Source organism: Prionailurus viverrinus, chromosome C1 (assembly GCF_022837055.1).
Source record: "Prionailurus viverrinus isolate Anna chromosome C1, UM_Priviv_1.0, whole genome shotgun sequence".
NCBI classification, from domain to species: Eukaryota; Metazoa; Chordata; class Mammalia; order Carnivora; family Felidae; genus Prionailurus; species Prionailurus viverrinus.
Window position 1 is genome coordinate 68,541,495 of NC_062568.1, and position 7,456 is coordinate 68,548,950.

Below are 7,456 nucleotides of genomic sequence, written 5' to 3' on the forward strand. Positions count from 1 at the left end.
AAAGAATTTTTTTTTAACATCATTTTTTGAGAGACAGAGAGAAAGTGTGAGTGCGGGAGGGGCAGAGAGAGAGAGAGAGAGAGAGAATCGGAAACAGTTTCCAGCCTCCAAGCTGTCCGCTCAGAGCCTGAGGCAGGACCCAAACCCATGAACCATGATATCATGACCTGAGCCAAAGTCGGATGCTTAACTGACTCAGCACCCCCAGGCATCCCTGTTTTTTCTTCCTTAAAGCTTTTAGACTCTTCTCTTTTTCCTTGGTGTTCTTGGCCTATGTGCAGATATGCCATACGTATCTCTCTTTTTTTAATCTCTCTTTCCTGTTAATCAGATGATAGACTTCCTAGATTCATTCTCTAACTTTCTCATCATCCGTGTTACCTTCCATCAGTACTTTGGAAGAAAGGCTTTCCTCTTGTCATCTGATAAGATATATTAGTTGCTATATATATAGTAGACTCAGGATTCCTTGATCATTGTCTTCACAGCTTGGTCATCTGCTCAAACCTTGCTTGTTTGTTTTTGGTTTTCAAGGTTTTGTTTATTTTTATTTGAGTAGTAGTTTGTAGCCATCACTGAGAGACAAGGAAGGGAGAGGAAATTCTTGGATCTGTTTTATTTATTTTTTTAAGTTTATTTATTTTGAGAGAAAGAAAGCACGCACGTGGAAGTGTGCAAATAGGGAAGGGGCAGAGGGAGAGAATCCCAGGCAGGCTCTGCACTGTCAGCACAGAGCCCGATGCAGGCTGGAGCTCATGAACCAGAAGACCATGGCCTGAGCCAGAGTCTGATGCTTGACGGACTGAGCTACCCAGGCGCCCCTCTTGGATCTATTTTAGAATCTGAGACGTGAGGCTGAAGTGGGTTCCTGGCAGGGTCAAAGTCACACTAGTAGAGAAGACAGCTCTGAAGCTGCATGAGTGTGTGTTCCAAGCGACAGCAGGTGCCAGGCCTGCCCCACATAGCCATGCACAGAGAGGTGTGTCCCAGCCTGGCTGGACACCGCAGACCCCTCCCACCCCACTAGTCCACACCCTCTGAGCTGTGCCATTCCTGTTCCCCGGGAGAGCCCACCACACAATAATAGCTGAGATGGTGGCTCCCTGTGCACATTCACATAAACATACCCACCCTCTGTGCACACAGCTCCAGGACAGGCAGCACAAGCAGAGGCACACAGCTTTCTCCACGTATGCCCAGCATACCCACACTCAAGCTCCCTATGGAACTCAGGTCCAAGCAGAAATGCCTGTGGCCATGCCCATCATGGGCACAGTGTCAGGGAAAGCGGGGGTATCCCTGGGGAGGCCAGGCAAGTGGCCATGGCCACTGTGGCAGCCTCACCAGTTGGCCTCCACTGCCTGATGTCACTCACAAGGCTCTGGGCCAGACCAAAGATCTGGAGGAGGGCGATGCTCACAAAGAGCCCAGCCACAACGATCAGGTTGTTCTGTGGCCGCTTCTCAAATTGGCCGATGCAGCCTTTGGTATGGATGGAGCTCTGCTGCTCCAGCTCCAGTCTGAGCAGTACATCCTAGTCACACTGTACATTGAGGACATCTTCCGCAGAGTCCCTGATGCAGCAGGAGAAGGGCACCTGGCAGTGCTCCTGGCTGGGGTTCAAGTCGGTGCAGTTGAAATAGATATTGAGGTTCCAGTCATTAGGCCCTCAGGCTCCACAGCAAGACCAATATTCCTGAGCAAAGTAAATGAGGTTCTGGAGATCAGTGTTGTCCCCATAGGCCTTGATGTTTTTGTTTAAGAGGAAATCGAGCTGGTCTTGAATCCAGTCCTTGAAAACAAAGGCTAGGATCCCTGTTTTCAGCTCCAGGAAGAAGATGGGGACTAGGAACACAGAAAAAGTTGAGCCTGAAGGTGTTCTCCCGCAGTGCCTGGATGCAGCGGGCACAGCCCACTGCCATGAAGCCTCTAATCACTACAAACGGCCACACAGAGTGCAGGCCTCCCAGATCTGTCAGCACCGAGCTTTTGGAGAGAACCCACTTCTCACCCCAGGCCCAGAGGCTGTTGCCCAGAACCAGGACTTCCAGCACCCAGAAGACAATGTTGAAGCCAAACAGGAAGAGCTACCTGTAGCAGCCCATCTCGGGGCCCCGGGGGTGCTGGTGCTTGTCAGGCTCGGGAGGCAGCCCGCTGCCCGGCCCTCCACAGGTGGCCCTGGATCAGAGCCACCGGGGGCCCAGCGGGGTGGCAGTGGCTTCCGGGCACCAGAAGTACAAAGTTCAGATCTGACCTGCCCACGTCTGCTCAGTCTTTCAACAAACAAACAAACCAACCAACAACAAAAACGAGAGGGAACTGAACAACAGAGGCCTGAGGAAGTCCACCTGGCAACAAGAGTGTTGCTCCCCATCATTATGGGAACTTAGTCCACTGAAATCTTTGTTTCAATGTTCCTGCCAGTACCATTCAAGTAACTCGTTTTCTGTTGGTATCAAATAGATAATTCATTTTCTGTTCACAGTCAACGTTACTTGTACTCATACTCCCTGTTTATTGATGATTTCTACTGCTTAATGGTATCTGTGCACAACTTTCTCATCTCTGGGGTCTTTTAGCTTTTTCTATCATAACAACGGCTTCCTTGTATTTTTCACAAAATGTTTCTGACATAATCTAATAATCTATCTAATCACCATCATTCCTGTTTGGGCAGGTCTTTTCTCAGGCCACTCTTCTTCTGGCAAAATCAGCGGTGGACCGGGAGTAGGGGGTGGGTCGGGAGATAACATCAAACAGACTTTGCCTGAGGAACCACACAGGGTTTCTTTTCTGCCAAGTGGGCTTTGGGTACAGCAAGCATTCAGAGGTATGGCTAGCCCTTTATAGTGATTTCAGATAAGATACTGAAACCTTAGGAGCCTCAATGGCCTCTTTGAGAGTGGAAATGATTGGATAGCACTCATTTATTTCATGGGATTGTTATGAAAATGAAATCAAATATTGTAAATTAGAAGGCATTGCACAATGTAAACAACTAGCAGAATGCCTGGCATGTAATAGATGTTCCATCAACCGTGTATGAGTGTAACAGGATGCTCTAAAGTGCCCAGTACCAAAATGGGCTCTTCAGGTCCACTGCTGAGAACTACAACATTAAGCACTACACAGGTCTTAGTCCAGCACTTTCCGATACAAAGGCTGCCTGCAGGGGCTTGCTGACAATGCCTGTCAGAAGAGCCAGCAAGTCTGCCCTCATTCTTGCCCAGAAGGCCCTGGAGGAAGAAGTGGGGAGCTTTTAGGACATGCCTTTGGGGAACTGCAGAGTTCTTGAGGAAAGGCTATTCCCTCTTCTTGCCAACCTGGTACAAAGGAGCAAAGGTACTTCCTCTTCTTGAAGCATAGGGAGGGAAGCTCCTGCGTGTGTGCGTGTGTGTGCATAACCACATCCACTCCCGCTCCGCTGAGTCAGGGGTGTATGAGAGTCTCTAGTGTGAAGCTGCCAGCGCTGGAACTAGCAGAGATCCTGCTGACATCCCGTGTGGAGAAAGGGGTGGGAGAGGGATGATGGAGCTGGGAAAGAACAGATGGTCTTTAAAAATTTTTTTTAATGTTTATTTATTTTTGAGAGAGGGAGAGCATGAGCAGAGGAGGAGCAGAAAGAGAGACAGAGAGACAGAGAGAGAAAGAGAGACAGAATCTGAAACAGGCATAGGCTCTGAGCTGTCAGCACAAAGCCCGACAAGGGGCTCGAACCCATGAACTGTGAGATCATGACCTGAGCCGAAGTTGGATGCTTAACTGACTGAGCCAGCCAGGCACTCCAAGAATAGATGGTCTTTTTAAAAAGAAGTTTCTCCTAAAGCTACAATTTTTAATTAAAAAGACTAATTTTTTTCCTTTTTAAAATGCCCTTTTTATAGTAAAATATAGCACACAGAAAAACAAAATGTGCAGCCTAATGAATTATCAAGGCAATACCTGTGTAGCCACCACTAAAGTCAATAAATTAAACATTGCCAGCACCTCAGCAGTCTCCACCTGTGTCTCTTCAAAATCAGAAAACAATCCCTTCCCACAAAGGTAACCATAACTTGATCTTTATCACAATCACACTCTTGCTTGTTTTTTTTTTTTTTTCCTCCCCTTTTTTCATCTAAGTATGTGCCCTAAAGCACTACACTTTAGTATTGCTTGTTTGGGGACTTAATGTAAATGGAAGCATATCAATTTGTTTATATTATTGTTGATGGCATTTGGTTTGTTTCCAATTCAGGGCTATGATTAACATACTGGTATGAACACTCTTGTCCATGATTCCTGGTGTGTGCATGTATGCCTTTCATTAGGGTGTACAGCTGGGAGTGGAAATGTTGGATGACAGAGTATGTGAATCTTCAACTTGAGTACAGAATGTTTTCCAAGTGGATTCTCAATGTACATTTGGGAAGCGGTTCTCCTTGCTCCACATCAAAAATGATAATTTGTACTCTGAGATAATGTATTTCTATACAAAAAAAGGCTTTCAAGAAAATGAAAAAAATAATGGTGGTAGAATTAACAGGTTACTCTTTTTGAGTGACTTTACATGGCAAAATAAAGATCTAGTAGTTCCACTTTGGCCTTATTTTTCCCTTGAAATTCTACTGGACCATGACATCTCAAATGCTAGGAAACCATTGTCCTACACAGTATGCTAGAGATTGTTCCTTCTTGTCTTAACATCAAAAGCCATTCGATGCATATAGTATCCAGCATCCAAGGTGCCCCTAATTTACCTTCTCTCTTGGTATTTCTTTGTATAGACTTCCTACACTGAATAAAGGCTGATTTTTTTGACCAATTAAAGTGTCAGTGTATGAATTCACAAGCTAGTTAATAAAAGACATTGCTGCTTCAACACTGGTCTTTTGGATCAGTCACACTGGGGGAAGTCAGCCACCATGTTGTCAGGATGCTCAAGCAGCCCTATGGACAAGCCCACATAGAAAAGAACCCATTTACTAACAGCAACTTGCCAACCAAGTGATTGCACCAGCTTGAACAAGGAATCTTTGGACTCAGTCAAGCCTTTGGTGATTTCAGTCCTGTCTTTGGGTTTTTCAGCTAGACCCCAGAAATCATTAGGCAGACAAGCCATCCCCTGCTCCCTGTCTGAATTCCTGATCCACAGAAGCCATGAGATAATAGTTTTAAGCCACCACATTCTGGGATGATTGTTACACAGCAAGAGATAATAATGACACACATGACCACCTAGGAAGTATCCTTGCCAAAAAGTTGAACCTGAATCTGAATATGCCTGTGTATCTAACTACAGGTTTAGAAGAAATAGAAGGAGCAAGGATGCCCCACAAGGATGAGATTAGCAGAATCCAGAATCCAGAAAATTCTACAGCATAAATGACTCAATTCCTTCAACTAGTAAATTGCAGGGTGGAGGACAGTGAGGAGAATATAACATTAAAAGGGATTTAGAAGGTATGATAGATTGCATTATTCCCAATATATGTGGCCCTCTTTTTTGGCAGAATTATGCTTCCCTTTTCCACACTGACATCAGCTTTGGCCATTTGATTTTCTTGGACCAATGACATGTGAGCAGATGTGATACTTGCTACTTCTGAGCAAAAAAAAAATTTAAGGTTATTTATTTATATTTGAGAGAGAGTGAGAGAGCAAGCAAGCACAAGCTGGGCAGGGGCAGAGAGAGAGAGAGGGAGACAAAGAATCAGAAACGGGCTCCAGGCTCTGAGCTGTCAGCATAGAACCCAACGCAGGGCTCAAACTCACCAACTGTGAGATCATGACCTGATTACAAGTCAGACGGGACCTGGGTGACTCAGTCGGTTGAGTGTCTGACTTTGTCTCAGGTCATGATCTCACGGTTCATTAGTTAGAGTTCTGCATCAGGCTCTCTGCTGTCAGTGTAGAGTCCGCTTTGGGTCTTCTATCCTCCTCTCTCTGCCCCACCCCTACTCACTCGCTGTCTCTCAAAAATTAATAAATGTTGAATAAATAAGTAAAAGTCATTGTGTTTTAACCATTTCTCATTTCCATCTGCCAGGCAGTGGGTGTTTCCCAAATAGGGACTATTTCTTCAGCCCAGGGCCTGGTGTGAAGAGTATGTGAAGCTGACTTACAGTGGAAATTCACGTGAGGAAGAAATAAATCTGAGTTGTAGCAAACCACTGTGATTTTGGAGCTGTCTGCTACCACAGCATAGCTTAGCGTAATCTGACTCATGCAAGAAATGTTTCAGTCAAATAAAACAGATAAATCTCATTAGCATCTCAATTTATGAAACCATTGTAGAAATTTGATTACTACAATTTGCAATTTTCCCATAGTAATAAGTTAACAAAAATAGTCTATCGACTTGAGTCCGAGAGTTGTCCCTTGACTCCCAGAGAGGTACAGAAAATATGGGAGCTGGGAGGATGGAGCTGAGCAATTCAGTTAGTGAGTTAGTACACAAACAAGGTGTTTGAATCAGGTCTCAGGAAGAACACATCAAAACTAATCATTTCTGACGAGAAAGATTTTTCTTCAGGAGCATTTTAACAATTCAGAGCAATATCAGGGCAAGATTCAGAGCACTGGAGAGATGTGGGGAGCTCTGGAGGTGGTAGCTTCCGCCTCAAGTGTGAAAGGGAAAGGTGTGGTTTAAGTAGAACCATTATCTCTTCTGTGCCTATTAGCTAAAATCAAAAGCAGTATCTCTTCTCACCAATTAAAAGCATCCGATGTTTTCTCTGCCTGTACACTGGGCATTACATTACTGCTTACAATTAGGAGATGGGTTGGGCGCTTGATCTATCCACTCCCTGCCTCAGCCTAGAACTGCATTACTTCTAGGAATGATGCATTCCTTTGAGTTAATGACAGATGATTTTCTATTGTTCCCCTTGTCTCCTACAAAGTGCTCTAATTCACTCTTCACGAGGCTCCAGACTGCATTTCCACCATTTGTCCTGCAAGGATAGAATTTCCTGTAAGTGGAGTAGACAAAGTAACTGCGCTTGAGCCACCTTGCCAGTATCACGTCCGAGAGAATATTGTACAAGCAGACCACTTGGGTAGGGAGAGGCCTGAGCTGAAAGAAAGAAAAATAAGCTGAGCCTGAGCCAGACCCCATGTCAAGAGACTATGTGGCAGCACATGTGATCCCCTGGAGGGGAAAGATGGGCAGCTGTAGTGGGGAAGAAAATCTGTGGACATTTAGAGAGGCAGCAGCAACCTTGATGGGTTGACTCCCAAAGGAGTCAAGTAAAGAGATCCCACCTCTCATTCCATCCCCTAAAACTAGGGTTGTCCTCTCTGGGAAAGAAGATGGGTGTATGAAGGCAGACACACGTCCCACCCCCATTCCCACTAGATTGACATTGAAGCTTTGTGTTGTTTTGTTCTTGAGACTAAAGTTGAGAAATGAGTAGGACTGAGCATTAGCAATGGGACTGGGAAGTTTTACAATTGGATGGGGACGTCATTCAGA

At 45.2% G+C, this 7,456-nt stretch overlaps 1 non-coding gene and 1 pseudogene across 1 annotated transcript; one reads left to right on the forward strand and one right to left on the reverse strand.

The window, feature by feature from the left end:
- Positions 1 to 1,340: 1,340 nt before the first annotated feature.
- On the reverse strand, positions 1,341 to 3,220 carry LOC125171627 (tetraspanin-17-like; annotated as a pseudogene).
- A 3,422-nt stretch (positions 3,221 to 6,642) lies between these two features.
- On the forward strand, positions 6,643 to 6,835 carry LOC125174330 (U2 spliceosomal RNA). Its single transcript, XR_007155432.1, has one exon. It is a non-coding gene; the product is annotated as a U2 spliceosomal RNA (small nuclear RNA).
- Positions 6,836 to 7,456: the final 621 nt, after the last annotated feature.